This window comes from Lathyrus oleraceus, chromosome 3 (genome assembly GCF_024323335.1).
Source record: "Lathyrus oleraceus cultivar Zhongwan6 chromosome 3, CAAS_Psat_ZW6_1.0, whole genome shotgun sequence".
In the NCBI taxonomy this organism is placed as follows: Eukaryota; Viridiplantae; Streptophyta; class Magnoliopsida; order Fabales; family Fabaceae; genus Lathyrus; species Lathyrus oleraceus.
Genome location: NC_066581.1, coordinates 190,636,910 through 190,657,540, shown reverse-complemented (window position 1 = coordinate 190,657,540; position 20,631 = coordinate 190,636,910). Strand labels below are relative to the sequence as shown.

The 20,631-nt window shown below is 40.6% G+C and overlaps 1 pseudogene; it reads right to left on the bottom strand.

The window, feature by feature from the left end:
- Positions 1–17,347: 17,347 nt before the first annotated feature.
- LOC127129055 (oligopeptide transporter 3-like) lies at positions 17,348–20,209 on the bottom strand (annotated as a pseudogene).
- Positions 20,210–20,631: the final 422 nt, after the last annotated feature.

Sequence of the window (20,631 nt, the reverse complement as noted above, 5' to 3'; positions counted from 1 at the left end):
AATTGCAAGCATCCGGCAATTATCGACAGAAGACTAGCTGGGGATGCATTGATAAAGAACCAATGATCCGGGGAATAAATCACTAGCATACGGTGAAAAGACCCACTGGGGATAAAATTGCTAGCATACGGCAATTATCCACAGAAGACTTGCTGGGAATATAAGTGCTGATCTGAGCAACTTATACAAGCAAAGGAAAATCAACATCAAAGAACTAGATGAAGATAACCACAAAATTAGGGTTTACATCTACCGAATACGGGGTAGAAGACCAACAACTCCGCGTGGGGATAGAACAAATCACAAATCCGCACGGGAAACCAAGATAGGGTTTATAACAAACCACAAACTGCTGAAGAGCAGGAAAATAGGATTTACAACTACCGGGTAGTAGGTAGAAGACCAAAACTCTGGCTGGAGAATAAAAGGTGTATAACCACAAATTCTGTTAAGAAAGCCAGGAAAAGTAGGACTTACAACTACCGGTTATGAGGGTAGAGGCCCGAAATATTCCGCTGGGGAACAACCCGCTGGGAAGTACAAGATTTTTGACAAATAGTCAATTCGGGAATGATCCGAAAAGACAGACTGAATAAAGACACGTCCTAATGAGGATGTAACTCAAATAGGAAAATCCATCCCAATATATGTGTTGGGAGGAAACGGAAGAAACCGTCATCCACGAGGATAATCTCAGTGGGGAACTGCAGAAGGAAAGACAACATCTCTGCTTACGGGCTGACTCTATATGGAGAGATTTATAACACCCGACATCTGCTTGGGGAGATCTGTAAAGAGATCTATATCACCATAGCAGGAGACACGACAAACAAAAGATATATGGCGAGAAATGCAACATGAATATCTGAATGTTTATGAATATGCATGAATATGCGTAATTTATGTTTGATGAATGCTGACAAAACAGACAATTCTAACACAAACAGGTTCAAGAACAAACGTCCGGTATTATACTTCCAGGGGAAAACCAGCTGGAGAGCCAATCTGCGGAGATCTGCGTGCTGTAAAGCAAAGATCTGCAGGTACTGCTGAAGAAGCAGAAAAACGGATATATTAGGAAACAACCCAATCAGGGTACAGATAGTCACAACGGGCAGAACGGCCACCAAGACAAATCTGTAGGGGAACAAGAGAAGTCCCAACATATCTGCAGGGGATCCCAGTGTCAACTGAGAAACAAAAAGGGCATTACACGAACTGCTGTAGAAGCAACTTCACACAACTCCGCTGGGGGAATAACCCACTGAGGGAGAATGATATCATCCAAATAGAATGTAACTGCATAAGCAACTCTATTGGGGAAAACTGTCGGCTACTCTCTTGGGAATGAACCACTGAGGGAGGACAGATCAAACAAATAGATTCTGCAACGAACCACTCCGCTTGGGGAGAATATACAGCAAACTGATCACAACAAGTAGATTCTGCAATACAAGCCACTCTACTGGGGGATCACAAACAGTCAGGAATCAATCCGTTCACTGGAGGCTGAAGCCATCATCCGACCATATCGGGGATTGAAAGAGTATTCAACAGGCGAAACTGCCACGACAAACAATCTGCAGACTATGCTGAGGAAAAGATGGTTGAAATATACTGAGATATCAACCCAAATCATCCACTGAGTAGGAAAATAAATCCTGCTCTGCTGAGGAGAAAGAACTCTGATGAAGAGATAGCAATAATTCCGCAGACGACCTCGCCGGGGAAAAGATAAAGTACCGGGTATCAAACCACTGACTTACCGAATCTTCAAAAGAAAACAAACATGCTGAGGAAACAGACAACTCCTGCTGGCACACTGCATGGGGAAAAGCGGTAACAACTCCACTTGCGATCCTGGTGGGGATATCAATAACAGTTCTACTCGCGACTCCGAGGGGAGTACCAATAACAGCTCTACTCATGGCTGTGCTGAGGAGACAAATAAAGTCTGGGGATATGACCCACTGGAGAAAGTGACGGGGCACCAAGATGACAAACCATCAACCACCGAAACTTCTACAAGAAAACACCCATGCTAGGGGAAAGCTGCTGCTGGAGAATGAAGTCTTCAACAACAAACCACTTGCGACTGTACTGGGGAACAACCCCAACAACAACTTTGTTTGAGGAACAGTCTCAACAAAGATCTGAAGAAAGAAGATACCACCAAACCAGGAATATGAACAAATGTCTTACCTGTTGGGAATCATGCCACCCTCGGGAGAGCACTGAGATATTCTTGAGTATCCTTTCAATCTTGTGAATGTTCACTTTGTATAAAACAACAAATTTTGAAAAATTTGATTTGTTTAAAACAATGACATTTTATCAATTTAAAGCATGCAAAACATTTGTTGAATTGAAACAAATAAGAATGCAAATAAATTGGATAAAAAGCTCAAATTGATTTGATAGAATGGTAGTCTGCAAATGGCAAGACTCCATAGATCTGTACAAATTTGAAATCAGTGATATATATTGGAAGAGGGCTACATTGAACATAATGATCCTTTCTCTACCAATTTGAATCTCGATGTATCCGAAGCTTCGGTTGACGACGAATCGAGAATCTGCTGACGAAATGACGACTGATGAACCAGAAAGTCTTGTCAAGATGCAGTTACTTGCCAAATCCCTAATTTTTGCCTAGATTGCCCCAGAGTGAGGTACTCAATCTAGCGGGATGCAAATGTTTTCTTTTTTTCAAGTCTCTAATTTTTGCCTGGATTACCCTTGCGGGTTCTCCACCGAGACGCTCATTTTTTGCCTAAGCCGCCCTTTCGGGTTTTCAACTTAGCGAGCTATTCTGTTTTTTTCATTTGTTTTTTTTTCATTTGCATATACCTTTTTTTTAGGCAAAGTATCTCTTGACTGCATCTGAATTCACAGGACGAGTGAAATCCTCCCCATCCATTGTTGTAAGCATTAAAGCACCGCCTGAAAAGGCTCTCTTAACAACATATGGACCCTCGTAGTTTGGAGTCCACTTGCCCCTGGAATCGGGCGCGAAAGACAAAACTTTCTTGAGCACGAGGTCACCTTCTCGGAACACACGAGGCTTGACCTTCTTGTCGAATGCTTTCTTCATTCTCTGCTGATATAACTGACCATGGCACATGGCAGTTAATCGCTTCTCTTTAATCAAATTCAACTGGTCATAACGACTTTGAATTCATTCAGCATCAGTCAACTAGGGACTTGAGGGTATAATTTTTTCTTTTTTCTTTTGGAAAAAATTTTGAATTTTTTTTCGATTTTTGATTTTTTCATCTTTTTTACCCTCTTTTTTCTCTTCTTTTTTTTTTTTTGATTTTTTTTTTTTTTTTGATTTTTTTCTTTTGTAATCCCCAGTTTGACTGTTTTTGCTGATTCTCATGATACAGCTGAATGAGCTTCTTTGGGTGCTCAAGAAGGCGAATAATCTCGTCAGGAATCCCCTTCAACATCATCTTCCTCTGCCTCAGATACAAGGACTTCAAGATTGGGAGATGGCGTTGGTTCATTATGTTCAATGGGTTTAGAAATCCCTGCATAATGATTCTGGATAATGAAAAGCTTTTGAATTTTAAACAAGCAAATCATTTATGCAGATGAAAAAGTTATTGTTTTTGTTTTTCATGGTTTTTTTGTGATCACTGATTTCATGCAAAAGCAAAAAGTGAAGACAAATGGAAAAACAAATGTTTGACAATGCATTAATTGAATGAAAACATCATTGTATTAAATGCTGCCAACAATGTCATCACTTCTCCTTTTGGCATGGGAGAAGGGTTTTAAAACAAGGTGAACAAATCACGCTGACTTATGAATGACCGTAGGAACATCCACAGCGACCCAATTGTGGCAAGACACCACCAGGTATAACAAAATTGTTCAAGTCTTCTGCATCTTCTTCTTCAATGATAGCAGCAGCTTCCTCTTCTGCAGGTTGATCAGCATGGATGAATCCTCCACTGGTGAACAGACCTTGCTCATTGCATGCCCCAGAACCATAGCCAATGCCAGCCCGGGAACGGTTATCTTCAAGTTCAAGCACTTTCCCTAAACCAGCAATTGCACCACATTCAATGGCCAGCTTTGCATCACGGTAGGAAGTGAATGAAGGAGACTTCTTCTCGATTGGTTTATCAATAGATAAAGCTTGAAACTGAGTTCCAACTTCATCCTCTGCATCAATGTACGAGAAAGAAGATAAGTTACTGACCAGGAGAGCCTTTTCTCCCCCTACTACAACCAATTTCTTGTTTTTCACAAACTTCAATTTTTGGTGTAGGGTGGATGTCACGGCGCCAGCCTCGTGAATCCATGGTCTGCCTAAGAGACAGCTGTATGATGGGTGAATATCCATTACTTGGAAAGTGATCTGGAAATCACTTGGTCCTATCTTGATCGGGAGATCAACTTCCCCAATCACGGTCTTACGCGACCCATCAAAAGCTTTAACAACAACCCCACTCTGCCTCATAGGAGGACCTTGATACGACAAACGAGAGAGTGTGGATTTCGGCAATACATTAAGGGACGATCCAGTGTCCACCAGTACGTTGGACATTGCATCAGATTTGCAATTCATGGATATGTGTAAAGCCATGTTGTGGTCTCTTCCCTCCTCAGGGAGATCAGCGTCACAAAAGCTCAGAGTGTTGCAAGCGGTAATATTTGCAACGATGCTATCAAATTGTTCCAGGGTGACGTCATGATCAACATACGCCAGATCCAAGACCTTCTGGAGAGATTCCCGATGGGGTTCTGAATTCAGCAATAGAGAAAGAATGGAAATCTTGGAGGGCGTGTGTAGAAGCTGGTCTACAATGTTGTACTCACTCTTTCTGATGAGCCTCAGCATCTCATCAGATTCTTCATCAACAATGCCACTCGGGCCAACAACTGAAGAAACAGGAGTCTTTTGTACAGATGAGGAGGGTTTGGCGACATCAAGTGCCGGATTCTGAACATTCACAGCATTCCCTACAGGGCGCTCAACAGATTCAGAAGAAACAGCAGGAGCTTTGGTAGGTGCGGAAAACACTCGACCACTGCGGGTCAATCCGCTAACATCAGCAATAGTGGTCACGGAAGTAGACGGCAGAGGAACCTCGACCCCATCCTGGACAGCAACAGGATTGTACCGGAACGGTACGGCTTTATCAGATGAATACGGCACAGGGCCGGCTGGTTTGATGATCAAAGCAGGGGAAACCTTCGGCTTGTTGCTATTGTAGCGAATAACAACAGGCTCAGGCAGCTTGAACACCGGTGATATGACATTCACCTCAGGTTCAACCACATCCACATTGCGATTCTGGAGAATCTCAATGATACCTTCATTCAACAGCATTTGTAATTCCTTGCGAATCTGATCACAACCCAAGCGATTGACAGAACAGACGCGGCACTGGTCATGGTTATGCTTCAAATAGCTGTGCTGACACAGCATTCTATGTAAATCAACCAACGACCGTCGGATATGGCTGACGTATTTCACCTTGTACTTCCCAAGGTCTTCCTGAATCATATTCACAGATTTTCCATGCGAAGGCAATGGGTTCCTGGTGACGTTCGGGTTGGAGTCTTCGAAACTCAGAATTCCGCTTCTCATAAGGTCTTGAACCTTAGTCTTCAGCTGGAGGCAATTTTCAATATCATGGCCCGGAGCGCCAGAGTGATAAACACAATGCAGGTCAGGCTTATACCACCACTGGGGGTTGACAGGTATAGCCGGAGGATCTCTCGGAGACACCAACTTCCGCTCTATTAAAGAGGGATACAACTCTGCGTACGACATCGGAATTGGATCGAAGCTGATCTTCTTCCTTTCATAACCTGCGTTTGCTTGATTACTCGTATTCCCACGAGGCTGGTAAGCCTGTTGCTGTGGACGAGATTGTTGTTGATACTGGGGTTGTTGATATTGTTGCTGATGTTGATAATGTTGCGGTTGATATTGCTGACGTTGAGGAGCATTGTCCTTGAAAACAGGTGCTACGTGAGCCACCTGGTGCTGATGACCGGAATGTCGTGCAGGCTTCCTCTGAACAGAGGGTCTCCGATGCTTTGGCTGAGACTGCACAGCATGCGCTTCACCTTCTTTCCTCTTAAACGCTCCATATCGTTTAGAGGAAGAACCATCATCTTTAGCCAACCGTCCTTCACGGACACCTTCTTCAAGACGCATCCCCATGTTCACCATCTCGGTGAAATCAGAGGGAGCGCTGGCCACCATTCTCTCATAGTAAAATGACCCAAGAGTCTTCAGAAAGATCTTGGTCATCTCTTTCTCTTCTAATGGTGGAGTGATTTGAGCTGCCAGCTCACGCCATCTCTGGGCGTACTCCTTGAACGATTCTTTGTCCTTTTGTGACATAGACCTGAGTTGATCTCTGTCAGGCGCCATGTCAACGTTGTATTTATATTGCTTGACGAAAGCTTCGCCAAGATCGTTGAAAGAGCGGATGTTGACACTGTCCAGGCTCATGTACCAACGGAGGGCAGCACCAGACAAACTGTCTTGGAAGTAGTGGATCAAGAGTTGATCGTTGTCTGTTTGCGTGGACATCTTTCTGGCATACATGACTAAGTGTGCCAAAGGACAAGTGTTCCCTTTATACTTTTCAAAGTCTGGGACCTTGAATTTGACTGGTATTTTAACACCGGGAACTAGACAAAGTTCGGCTGCTGACTTGCCGAGAAGATCTTTGCCTCTGAGAGTTCTCAATTCCTTTCTCAGCTCGAGGAATTGATCGTTCATTGCATCCATCTTTTCGTGAACATCTGAGCCCTCAGACGCTTCAGAGTGATAAATGGTGTCGTCTACCCTAGGCATGGTATGCACGACAGAAGGAACAGGAATAGGGACCGGGCTAGATGCCGGCATTTGAGCAAATGTAGGAGCTGGCAGATCAGGCATAAAGCCAGGAGGCATCCCCCAAGGAAAACCGGGAGGCATGGCATTTGGCTGCTGGGCACTAACAGGCACCGATGACGTAGCTACCTCTGATATAACCGTCCGTTGAACGGGAGTTGCTGGCTGAGGAGCAGGCTGATTCTGGGCAGCAAGAAGTTGCTCCATCAATGCGCCAAGTCTGGCGACTTCATCTCTCAGACTCTGGTTCTCTTGTTCCAATTGCTCCATAATTCTGGCAGAGTTGACTCTTGTATAATACCGGTGAGTCAGCTTGTCTTCAAAATAAATGAAGAGCAAATGTTAGAACTGGAAGACCAGAAACGGAGGGGTACCTGCTTATGCAAGAATGATGCATGAAATGCTTTGTGCAAATGCTTTGTTTTCAAGGAACCCTTAGGGTTTTGTTTGCAATATTTTGAATATTAAACATTTTGATTGCTCATGGAAAATATTTCATTCAAAATATTAAGACAAAGAAGTACAACATTCTTTTTAAATATTACAAAGAGAAAAGGTAAATAACATCCTATGGATCCCTATTAGCTCGGGATGCCGGAAGACGAGAAGTGTACAACTTCTTGATCTCTCTCTCATAGGCGGCCTCCATATCAGCTTTCTCCTTTGCAAGTTGATCATACTTCCTTTTCCAGAATTTGGAAGACTGAGGAAGCAGAGAAGTCCAAGTATCGTTTGGATCATCGATCACTCGGTGCTCGAGAAATTCAATCATATCATCTTTCTCCTTGAGCTGCTGCAGCAATTCCTCTCTCTCGCGGATCCAGGCACGCGAAAGGTCTTCTTCTCTCAACTCCTCTACACGTTGGGTAGGGAGGGTTGAAGGCCCAGCCACATCCAACAGTGTAGGTCTCGGATGATCATATGGCATCAGGTAGGTAGCAGCCCTCTGTCTGACCCAAGAGGTGTATGGCTCCAAAGCAATGCAGTTCTTTGGACCCAATTCATTTCTACTCTTTATGCGGATATTGCGCCAAGCGCGGACAAATCTGGCTTTCAGGCCTTGGGGATCTTTTACCCTCCTGGAAGAACACACCTTCTAACAGAATGTTATGGGGTTTATCCTTTAGGGGGAAACCAAGCTGACGACGTGCAAGCGTAGGGTTGTAGGTAATCCCACCACATGTACCAAGAAGAGGCACATTGGGGAATTCCCCACAAGAATTAATGATCTGGACGGTATCATACACGCGATCATACCAGGTGATATCATCATTGGTGAGAGACATGAGTCTCTGAGACCACCGTAGACATCCCTTGTTCTCCTTGAAAGCAACTGTCTGCGGCAAGTGCGAAATAAACCACTTGTACAGCAGGGGTAAACAGCAGACAATGACTCCTCCATTCTTCATATTCCTCAAATGCATGGAGACATATGCATCACCCAACAAGGTCGGCACTGGATTAAGGACTGAAAAGATCCTAATGGCATTCATGTCCACGAACTTATCAAAGTTGGGGAATAGCACCAATCCATAGATGAGCAGCACAAATAGAGCCTCAAAGGCATCCTCACTCATGGCCTCCCCATAAAAGGTTGCTTGGGCAATGAGGAACTCGGAAGGAAAACCCTGAATTCCGCCTTTGGTAGTCAGATTAGCTCTAATCAAATCTTCATCTATGTGCAACAAGCTGGAAATCTCTCGAGCAGATGGAATACTCTCTAGGCCACTGAACGGCTCTTGATCCAGAATTGGAATCCCAATAAGGTGAGAGTATTCTTCCAAGGTCGGCAACAACTGGAAGTCCGGAAATAAGAAGCAATGATAGAGCGGATCATAGAACTGAGCAAGAGTGCTCATCAATCCCTCATCCACTTGAGTAGTCAGCAACGGCAGAAGCTTCCCATAGCGAGCCTTGAAACCCAAGGGATCTAATACATATGATGTCAGATTCCTTAACTCTTTTACATCGGGCTGCTTAAAGCTGTATTTCTTTGTATGCCTTTTCGGTCTTTCCATGTCTGAAAATTTTGCAAATAAACCCTTTAAGTTCCTTGAAAATTTTCTTTTTTTTTTTTGATGATATGGATGCGGATGAATGCGTGAATGCATGAATGCAACAAACACACTCAAGGATCAAACAAAGCACACCAGACAAAGGTCGTGGGAAAGCTCTATGTATCCCTAATATCAATCATCCATTTTGGTGGATTTAGGTTTTCACCTTATCGACACCCAAGTTCCATTGATATTAACGGTACATGAACCGGTTCTAACATTCTTAATATCAACCAGCCGCTTTGATGGATTTTAGGTTTTACACCTGATCCGGGATCCATTGATATTAACAATGTTTGAACGACTCAACCACGAATCACGGGTTTGTTGAGAGTCACGAGCATGGAGTCTCGGTTAAGAACCACCCAAAGGGAGTGTACTAGGGTTTAAACCTGCCAGACATGTTCTACCAGAGGTTCCCATAATCATCGTTCCATCTTTCGAATATTTTCGGAGGAACGAATACTCGTATTCCAAGAATATTCTCAAGAGAAACTCTTATGAGTGTAGTATCGCGTAACAATCGTATCAGAACTGACATCTGAACGACCTCCGCACTACGGTCCTAAAAATAGGCCAAGATGGGTTTGGTAAACTAAGGTCCTTGGCTTCTGCGGAACATGATTGAAAGAATAATGCCTAACCACAAATAACTTGTGTGACATTATTAGTTCAACATGACCTCCACCAAGTGAATGGGCTCGCAAGTCAACTGGCTAAGGACTACTCCACACCAGTCGACAAGACTATGCCATTCTCCTATCCTAGAGAGCACTCGAGTTCGGGTATAGAACTCATCTCACAGATCACCAAAGCAAACAGCAAATGTATATCAAGCAATTCACACGTTACAAACAATACAGTGATCCCAAATTGTACAAAAATATGTCAGATAAAGAATAACAATATAGCACAACAAGGGTGAAAAGTAGGCAATACCACCAGGGATTCTGGGTCGTATCCCCAGTGAAGTCGCCACTTTTCTGTGGCAGTTCCCCAGCAGAGTCGCCACTTTTCTGTGACGGTGTATTCGTCGCTATATGATCTATCGATTAAATCATAAGCTATGAGATACATTGAAATTTTCGAGTCGCCACCGCACTTTTATTTATCCAAAGGATTGGCTAAAAAGCGAACAAAAGCCTAAGAAGTTTTACACGTAGAAAACTAATAAAAAGATCAGAGATTCTGGGTAAGGGGTAAATTACGCAATGGGAAGGTGTTAGGCACCCACTACGTCCTAGGTACTCCTAGGGAGCCCTTTTCACACTTGTTATGCTAAATTGTTATTTGTTATGACAAAAATATTGTGCAAACATGATTGGGATGGTGAGAAAAGAATATACATTTTTTATTATTATTGGGTTATTGGGTTATTGGGTTCGAACGGATGAACCCGTTGCCTACGTACCTTCCATCAAAGGTAAGGATCAGAACGCCGTAGTTCGGCTAAAAGATTTCCAAAAGTTGGTGGATTTGATTTTAAACACAAGCACTGAGGCTTTTCATTATCAATGGGAGAACACTCGACCAAGAACAACATCCACCATGTGAGGATAACTTCGACGTACTAGAGGGGTTAGCCCTGTTTGAAGTACGGAAGTCTTACTGTCGACTCACTAAGGATAGGCAAGATTTATATCAACCACAAAGATAATTGAAGCCTATGGCTAATGCATGAAAAGATTAATGGACAGAGCCAAAATAAGTGAATGAGTGAAGTTAATTGATTGTGATTATGAAAGTAGAGTCAAAGTATGATTAAGATCAATTCAAATAAGTATTATGAAATGGAGTTTTGAAAAAAGTCAAGGACTTGAGTCCAGGTTTTTAGTTTGAAAACATGAAGATGTTTGCACAACACTTATGTCAAGTTTAAAAGATAAAGTGTGAAAAGGTTCTAAGACGTAATGAATGATGAATGGATAAGGATGGATAGTAAAACTTCTTAGAAGGTTCACTTCTTGAAATCATATAGAGGATGATTCAAGTGCGTCCTTTGGAATGGCAATTAATAATAACAAACAAGCAAAGCAGATAAAAGCGGATATCGGGTGCCAATCAATGGTCTTATACCAATCTCCTAAAACAAAACGGGATATCAGATGCCACTCTATGGACTTACACCAATCTCCACAGGCAAAGAAATAAAAGCGGATACCGGATACCAATAGATGGATTTACACCAGTCTCCTAAAACAGAAATGGATATCAGATGCCACTCAATGGACTTACACTAATCTCCTCAAAAGAAAACAAAGATGAAACATGGAAGTCAACTGCCAATCTATCTGGACTTAGGTTAACTTCACAGTATGCTCACAGGAAATCCAATGCCACATCACAGGGACTTACAATGGATCCTCACATACAAGAACAAAAGCAACAATATGATCACAGGAATGCAAATGCCAACTTACAGGGACTTATAATTGCAACCTCACATACAAATCAAACAGATCAAATTATGATCACAGGATAACAGATGCCAACTTACAGGGACTTATAACTGTATCCTCACATACAAACAGATAAAACAGAAGATATGAGTGACCAATGAGGTCTTACACTCTATCCTTCCATATCACAGGAGCAAATGCCAAAGCAATGGACTTACAATTGTCCTCAATGGGCAAACAACAATGATAGCATCACAAAGCAAATGAGATGATCATGCATTAATAGCAATTGATGATGATGATAAATGCATAACATATAAGCAGGCAAGTGCATATGAAGCAATCAATCAATCAATGAATATCAGCCAGCACACTCTATAGCCAAACAATGGGGGCTCACACAAGAGGGTTTGACTTTAAAAGTCCACTGTAATGGGTGAAGGTCGCTCTTAACCTGGCCATTGAGGGGCTCAGGTGAAGCAGATGAAAAGGAGATGAGGGGTGTGCCTCATTGCTTCTATCTCAGATCAGAGAGAGCATCAAAGAAAGTGTGGGAGTTCAGAAAGTAGGAACTCTCTCCACATTATTGACTCGATTAGATCTTGGGTATTTATCTCATTGCTTCAACCATGTAATGGGAGCAAAGAGAGGACACACTGAATAGTGGGGGATAGATTGCTTATCCCTACCTTCCACCAATTGCCTCAAATGAGGACTTTTCCTGCTTAGGACAAATATAAACAAACACATGCATTGCCTCTTAAGGAGGACTTCAGACAGTTTGCCCGGTCAAATAACAGACCGGGTCTCCAGACTACATGAAGAAGAAGTATTTATACCTCAAAGCAAGTGCTAAAAAGCAAAGCAAGCAATCAAGTTCAAAGAACTTAGGCAACTAAAGTACCTGAAAAAAGTCAAACTTATTAGCAAACAGACCAACAGTCAAAATCAAAAGGAAATAACCAATAGTCAACCACAGAGGGACCAATTGTGCAAGGCACAAAGACTCAAGCATATGAGTCACCTGCCAAACAAAGGTTAGCAAATCATATAATTCAACTCAAACAAATATTTGAATGATCCACAAGGCACTGGTGCTTAACCTGAAACAGATGAACTCAACATAAGCTTAGAAGACCACTAGGGCTAGCCTAGGGTCAAAGATGAAAGAAAAAGTCAAGGCAGCAAGGAAAAGTCAACCCAAACCAAGACTAAATATTCAAGAAGCATTCCCAATTGGATTCATAATAAAATCATGCATCATGGTCATTTCATATGCAAAAGGATGCAAAGCATGGCAAGAGAAGCATACAAAAGTCAACAGCAAAGACTTCATTCAAAAGTCAACTCAAACAATCTCAAAAATTATGAAATAAATCACACTCAATCCTAACATCTAACATGGTATACATGCAAAATTTCATGGCATTTGGATGAGAGGAAGGCAGTCAAGTAAAATCATGAAGTCAAACCAAATTTAAGTAAGCATGGTGAAAGTCAACAAACATGGGTCAACTTCAAAAAATCATATCAATTTGAAAACAGAAGATAAATGAATGAGATTAACACCAATGCAAAGCTTGAGATGTCTAGTTATCACATATGAAATTTCATGATCATACAATAAGATTTGAGAATTTCACAAAAGATTTGGCAAGGCATAGCACAAAAAGTCAACGAATGACCAAGTATGGAAGAAAATTCTCAATTAAATGGAAAACAGCAAGATTAATTCCAAGAAAATTCATACATCAATTAGACATACAAGGGATCATTCATGCAAAAATTGGGGTCATTTGGATGTAGGGAAGTGTGTGAGCAAAAATTGTGAAAATGCATGATCATGGTATAGCACCAAATGCAATACACAACTTCAAAAATTCATAACTCCCAATCCACCAATGATAAATGCACAAAGTCTATATGGAAATGAAGGTCAAGGAGTCTATTTTCACCACAAAAAATTTCAAACTCATAGGATATGTCATGAGGATTTCACAATTGAAATGGCACAATGTATCATTTTGGCATACATGTCAAGAAAATAATTATCATTAAAAATCCAGCCAATGGAAAAATGATTAAAATTCATAATAAAATTCTAGACACATTCATGAGTATGAGGGAAAAATTTCAAGATTTTTGGATAAAAATTGAATTGAAAATGAATTATGGAAGTTTGATGAATAATTGATGAAATATTGAACATGAAGGCATGGCAAATTGGTCAACTAGGAGTCAACCGATGGCAGACTTGTAATTTCTGCCAACTTAAATGAAACGACACAGCATAAGGCAAAGGTGATGAAATGTTCTGATTGGCCACTAGCCAATAGAACAGTGGACACGGCCAATGAACGAATTTTCTGAGTTTTTCACATAAAACTCTAAGGGCTTCTAACAGTATGGCATTGCAACAACAGCAACAACAAAATTCGACCAACAACAACATCAAGCAGACAGCATATGCATCAAGTCCAACATGTATCATTAACCAACAACAACCAAACATGACAAGCATAATTCAATGGATTTTTCTGGGCATGCTCATGGAGTTTACACACAACAGCAGGACATGTGCAGCATGTCTCATGGTGTCATCAAGCAGGTATCAATCAACATTAAACAAACATGTTTCGACCAAACATACAACAGCATGAGCATAATGATGGACAAAATAGTTGGTTTAGACAACAGCAGCATGGCTAACATGTATCCATCACTAATCATCATTCAACTAGCAACCAAACAACAGCATTCAGCAATGTTTCACATAGATTTTCTAGGCATGGTCAGGTTTGAACAGCAGAGCATTTGGCAAGGTTCTCACAGCAAACAGTCCACAACATACAGCATAGCAGTACAAGTGATCATGCCAATACCAATACAGCAGCAGAGCATGTGCAACAAGGTAATCAACAAGCAATTGACAGCAACATCCATCATTATCATGTGCTCATCATGTTTTTAAAAAAACATCAAACTAAAATCCAACCAAACAAAAACACAACAGCAGGGCATAGCATTATGTAACATTGAACAACCACCACCAAACATGACAAACACAATGCCATGGATTTCTGAGCATGTTTATGGGATTTCAAACAGCAACATGGTTTTGGCAGCATTGTTAACATCATGTCATCATCATTATAACACAAAACATGAACAACAGCATACAACAGCACATAACATATTTCACATTGGATTTTCTGGACATGATATTTGGTTCAATACAACAGTGCACTCATCATCAAGCAGTTACAATAAAATCCAACAATAGCACATGGACAACACGTTATAGCAAGCAGGGTTCAACAACATCATCACATAAAATTTGGGCAAGCAATCACAACAGCAAGGTTTAACTAGCATGGTTCATCATGTAATCAACATTGAGGTCATCAACATCATCATCCATTGAGATTCCAACAAATAAACAACTAACAACAGCATAAAGCATTCATCATTCAATGTTATCATCATGTAATTATCATCATCAAGCCAACAGCAGGAAAATCCCAATGTGCTTCCTGTCATAAACATCAAAACAAAACAAGCAGGAACATTCCTAGGCAAAGCTCTCTAAGCTGCAGCAAGCAGTCATCATCATGTCTCATCACCAAATCAAGCAAAACAAACAACAGCACATGAACCAAGGTGGATTTCTGGACATGACAAAGGATTAAAACAGCAGCATTCATCATTCAATATTCAACATGGAAATTTCGAAATGTCCAGAAGTGAAAATCAACCATGCTAGTAGCATCATCAAACAACAAACAACAAGATTATAGCAATGGTTTTTCTCGAATCAACCAAATGTGAGCAAATCGATTGGAAACAACCTCAAGCATGCAAAATGAAAACCATGTTTCTCTCAGCATAATCAACCATTTCAAACCATTTAAAGTTCATGATAATCAGCACAACTCAAACTAGCTAAAGCATATCATGGCATGGAGAAAGAAGGTACTCGAAAACTTACTTGTTTTTGAAGCAAGTTGTGAAATAGTGATGCTTTTGATGATATGAGTGCAAACAGCTGGCTCTTATGCTTGGCAATGCTGAATGTTTGAAGAAAACCAGCTCACCCTTGCCTGAAACTCTCAAATCTTGAGTTCACCATTGTCATGCCCATTGAAAAACAGAGCCAAGAGAGAGCTGCACAGGTGTGGTTTCACACTTGGAATGGGCTTACTATGATGATGGATGATGAAGGAAACAAGAGGAAGCTCGAGGGTTTTTAGGATTTTTGCAGAAAATCACTTTGAGCAAAATGCACTCTGTGAGAGTGAGAGAGAATTCTGGTTGTGGCTGCTCCAAAAACTAGGGTAAAAAAGTGACAGAAGAAAGCTTATAAGGGTCTGTTTAGCATTGGTTAATTAAGTGGTAAGCTGGTTTATGCTTAATGATTCAAATTGGCAATTTTGCTAATTGTGGAACAAGTGGAAAATGGGGTGTGTTTGTCTGCTTGAGTGGGCTTGGACAGACTGCAAATGACCAAACAAAATGTTGTTTGTGGTCTGCTGCAGCATGCTGTACCTTGCTTTGCTTATGTACTTCTATTTGCAACAATGCCAAATTTGCATTTTGATTCAAAATGATGATGGAATGATGGTATGGACATGGTTTTGGAATTCGAACAAGTCACAAATGTGATATGGAACATTTCCCAATTGACCAAATCAAGAAAAAGTCAAAAACTCAAAAAGTCAAAGTTTGGTCAAACTTTGAATTTAAATGAGAAAGGTCCAAAAATGCCATTTTGATTGGCAAGGTTTTAGGTCATGAAATTTATATTTTTGGAAAGAGGATGAAAAATGTGGTTTGTAGGAAAAAACCCCACCAAATTTGGCCTTATGGTTTGAGAGATATGGCTTGTTGAAGTTCAAAAATTGGTGAAAATGATTTGATTATATCTTGACAACCACACATGGGATTTGAGAGTTCTTGGACTTTTTGAAAATGGGAAGACAAGATCTTCAACTTTCATGTTGGGCAAAAATTCATTTGAAGCTTTTATCATGATGTAAGTTGAGGATCAAGAAGTTTCCATTTTTGGCAGTTGAAATTACAGGTCCACTTTCTATTTCTGGAAAATTTCTGATTGACTTGATTTTCTTCCATGATGAGGTTTAGCATGATAGATGAGGTTTATACAAGCATGAATGAGCTCCTTCAGATCAATTCTATCCATCAAATTCTTGATTAAATCAACTGTTGACCAAGTTTGACTTTTCTAGGGTTTTGGATGATTGAACCTCTTCTGATGAATTCCAAACCCTAATTCCTTGAGAATCTTGACCTCAAATGATGTCTCAAGTTGTTTGAACCTTTGATTATTGATCATGGTGCCCAAATTCTGTAAGAATGGCCACCATCCATTGTTTTGACTGATCAATGACTGACTTTGACCTAATTGCTGATGATTACTTCAACTGCAAGCAACAAGGTTAGACTGACAATATTTTTGTACTTTTTGAATGATAAACATATGAAAGCAAAGATATACAAATGCAAAGTATGCTTGGTGATCAAGAAACAAACCCACAAGGCAATCTATCCACTAGGAGGAAAGCTAAGCATGCATTGATCCTTGAGGTTATGATATGAATGATATGGGCCATGAGGGATCTTAGGGCCCAAAATTGGGGTCTTACAAGACAGCGCTTTGGCCAAAAGCGCTTTATAAGACCCTCTTATTTTAAATTTTTTAGGTATACCTTAGACAGCGCTTTTGAAAAGCGCTGTCTAAGCCCCACCCCCTTAGACAGCGCTTTGGCCAAAAGCGCTTTCTAAGACCCTCCCAATTTTTTGCTACATCCAGGCAACGATGCATTAACTCTTGCTCTTTTGACATTGTACTCGACCGGTACAATGCGTTGCTTATGAACAACGACCTAACATTCACATTATTTTGTAGTTGATCCATGTCATAGAAATTCGAGAAAAATTTACGTTAGTGTCGTCTGCCTAACACAACTCTCTCATTTTATTCGAACTTGGGACCGACTATGCATAGTAAAATAACATAGACAAAATTAAAAAGAAAATAACAAACAATAAAAATAAAAATAATATTTTTTTGAATTTTTTTAATTCCTTAGACAAAATTGGAATAATTCACATGGTCAAGCAAGAAGCATATACACAATAATTGCTAAGCAATTGGTTATTAGGTAGTCCTTTCACCTATACTCCAAGCCTAATTTGTTTCCCACCCCAGAAGACAAAAACAGATACAAAAGAGAAAGTTTAGTCCAGGAGGCTTCTCTATTAGAATACAGGACAACCATCCACCACAATTCCTGGTGCAGTAGGGCAAGTAGCCAATGGGCAATGATCCAATTCAGTTCCCCACCATCTCAGACTATGGCCTGCATTTTGCAGAGCAAAGAAAATCAAAACAGCCATAAGAGCCGTGCCTGCATCAAGTGCCACCGATAGAACATAATTGTATTTCTGCCACCAACGTTTGTGGAAGCGAAACACAAAGAAGTTGAAGAACATTCCGGTCAATAGCCAGGTTGCAATGTTGGTTGGAGTTGCAGGTGGCATTCCAGCAAAACCATTAAATATAATTGGTACATTTATCATAGCAATCCATTTTTTGTCAGGGTAGATTTTGCTAAACACCCAAACAGGAACCGGTAACACAGCTCCAATCAAGAATAACCATACCAGGTTCCGGTACAATCCACCCGGTTCAAATAGTCGTCTTGGTCCGATCAAACCCCATATAACCGATGCATCAAATGTCACTCGGTATTTCGGGCAAGTCCAAGGACTGTCACGGTGAGCATTATCATCCATGCAAATGTCCTTAATGCTATCCAACATCCACCAAGCCACTGAAACATTCATCACTTCAGCAACTAGAGTTCCCACCAGCTATTTAGGCATTTCAAAGTAAATAACTACATAAATAATGATTGATAAGAAAAAAAAAGCTTAAACTAGGAGATTTTGAGATGAAAAAGACCTGTGCTATATACATGCATCGAGGAGGAATTTTCATGTAGTGCCCGAGTTTGATATCTGACAAGAAAGATAGCGCATGGGCGGTGGTGATTCTCCCATAAATCTTAAAGAGCAAATTTGCAATTGGTGTTCCAGGAAGGACATACCCAATCATGAACTGTGCTATAATGTCATATCCAAGTTGCTGCAAGGTAACCAACCACACTCATGTTAAAATCATAAACTCCTCCATGCATCAAAATAGTATGTTAAAATCGAGATTCGATAGAAAAGAAAAGTACTATACTAGAGATGGAAGAAATACCTGGTTGGTAGTTGCTTGGATGACACCAATTGGGAGGGTTACAACAGAAGCTAAGGCGAAAGCCAAGAGCATACCCCACCATGGAAGTTGCACATCCACTTTCCATACCAAAGACATTATTATGGATAGTGCCATGCTCCCAAATAATACAATGAGGAACCACCATTCTGGTACTGTATTATAAGCCTTCATGAGTCTACCATGCACATCCAATTTTACATTACTCATCGCTGTTCTGCTTTGTCTCAATATTTTTCTGCGAGCGAACATGAAACTATGTCAGTGAGGGTCACGATAAGTCGATAAGAAATAAATCTATTATACAGGCTTTGAGAACAGCCTACCTGCCCTTAAACAATGCTACATGAGTGAGGGTTGACGTAAACCTAGCGAAACCTGCTCCAATAGATAATGCGTAGAGAGGACTGAGGTATAACTTGCTATATTTGTTGTATGCATCTATGTTAAGATCATATTCTTCATTTAAAATCTTAGTAGTGTCATACTTTTGTCCATCGTGAGTGAACAACTGATTAGAGAATATAGGAAACTTTCTAGCATCGAAAGTGTTAAACTTCCAGTAACATATAGGTAGAATTATATAGACAAACATGATAAATCCAACTCCCATATTAACAATGGAAGTCCATGGTGCAACAAGAGGGCTGCCACGATAAGCTGAAATCCCAGCCCAATCAAATGTGAAGGCGCCGACTCCAAGTCCTCGGTAACCTGATCCAACTTGATGTGCTGTTACGTTATTCGGCCACACCTAGCAAACCCATGAGAATAATGTTAATACTGTGAAAAGATATCCAGGGAATGCATAATACAGGAAGCTTAGAGCCATTGCAATGAGGAAAAACTGCATCCTTGTAAGTCCTTTTGATTTTTCATTTTTTTCATGGAGAGCCCTGTAGCATAAGGTTTATGATGTAATCAAAACTAGTACTAGAGTATAAAATAGTAGTAACAAACTAGCAAGTTTTCATCTTAAGGTATCCGTGTCAACATGTCAGTGTGACTTAATATAGAAGTAAGGGTAAAAGAATGAACCTAAAGAGAGAGACTTGTGCGAGGTTTGCTGGCCACCACATTTCAATTGGGTTCACCAGATACCTCCTCAGAATCCCAGCCCATCCAAACCCTATTAACTGCAAACTCAATTTACAACTATATAAAGCAAATTTATCACAGAATATTTTAACCATGGAAAGATATATATTCAACTCATCTTCTACACTTTTTTCATGATAAGATAATCGTAATAATAACCTGTGCGCTTATGACGATGAGGAGAGCGAGAAGAAAACTGAGAGATTCTTTATAATAAGCTTTCATAATAGTAATGGCACCAATGGAGTAAACATCACCACCACCGCCGGAGGAGGAAACACCACAGTTAGCGAAGATAGCGATGATAACATGCTCCTTCATGTTAAACGGTCCAGGATTTAGAGTAAAACGCCATCCAACAAAACTGTACTCCTTCGTCAGAAGAGTTGCGGCCATGAACTTTCCGATTGGGAGAACAACGATTTGCATGAGAATGGCTGAGATAGTGAGAGGCTGAGTTCGCTGTTAGGGTTCGCTGGAGGGGTTTAATCGCAGGAGGGAAAACAAAAAGAACTGAGAACGAAAATAGAAGTCTGAAATTTAATTTTAATTAGACCTTAGACAGCGCTTTTGTGGAAAGCGCTTTCTAAGATATGCCTTAGACAGCGCTTTCCAAAAGCGCTTTCTAAACCCCCACCTTAGACAGCGCTTTTGGTTTTAATTTTTTTTTTAATTGAAAGACTTTAAACAGCGCTTTCTCAAAAGCGCTGACTAAGGTCTATATTTAAAAGCGCTTTCTAAAAGCGCTGTCTAAGGGGGGGTCTTAGACAGCGCTTTCTAAAAGCGCTGTCTAAGACCCCCCCCCCCCCTTAGACAGCGCTTTCATTATTTTTTTAGAACATTTTCCGTGTTTTATTTTTATTTTAACCTTAGACAGCGCTTTCTTTTAAAAGCGCTGTCTAA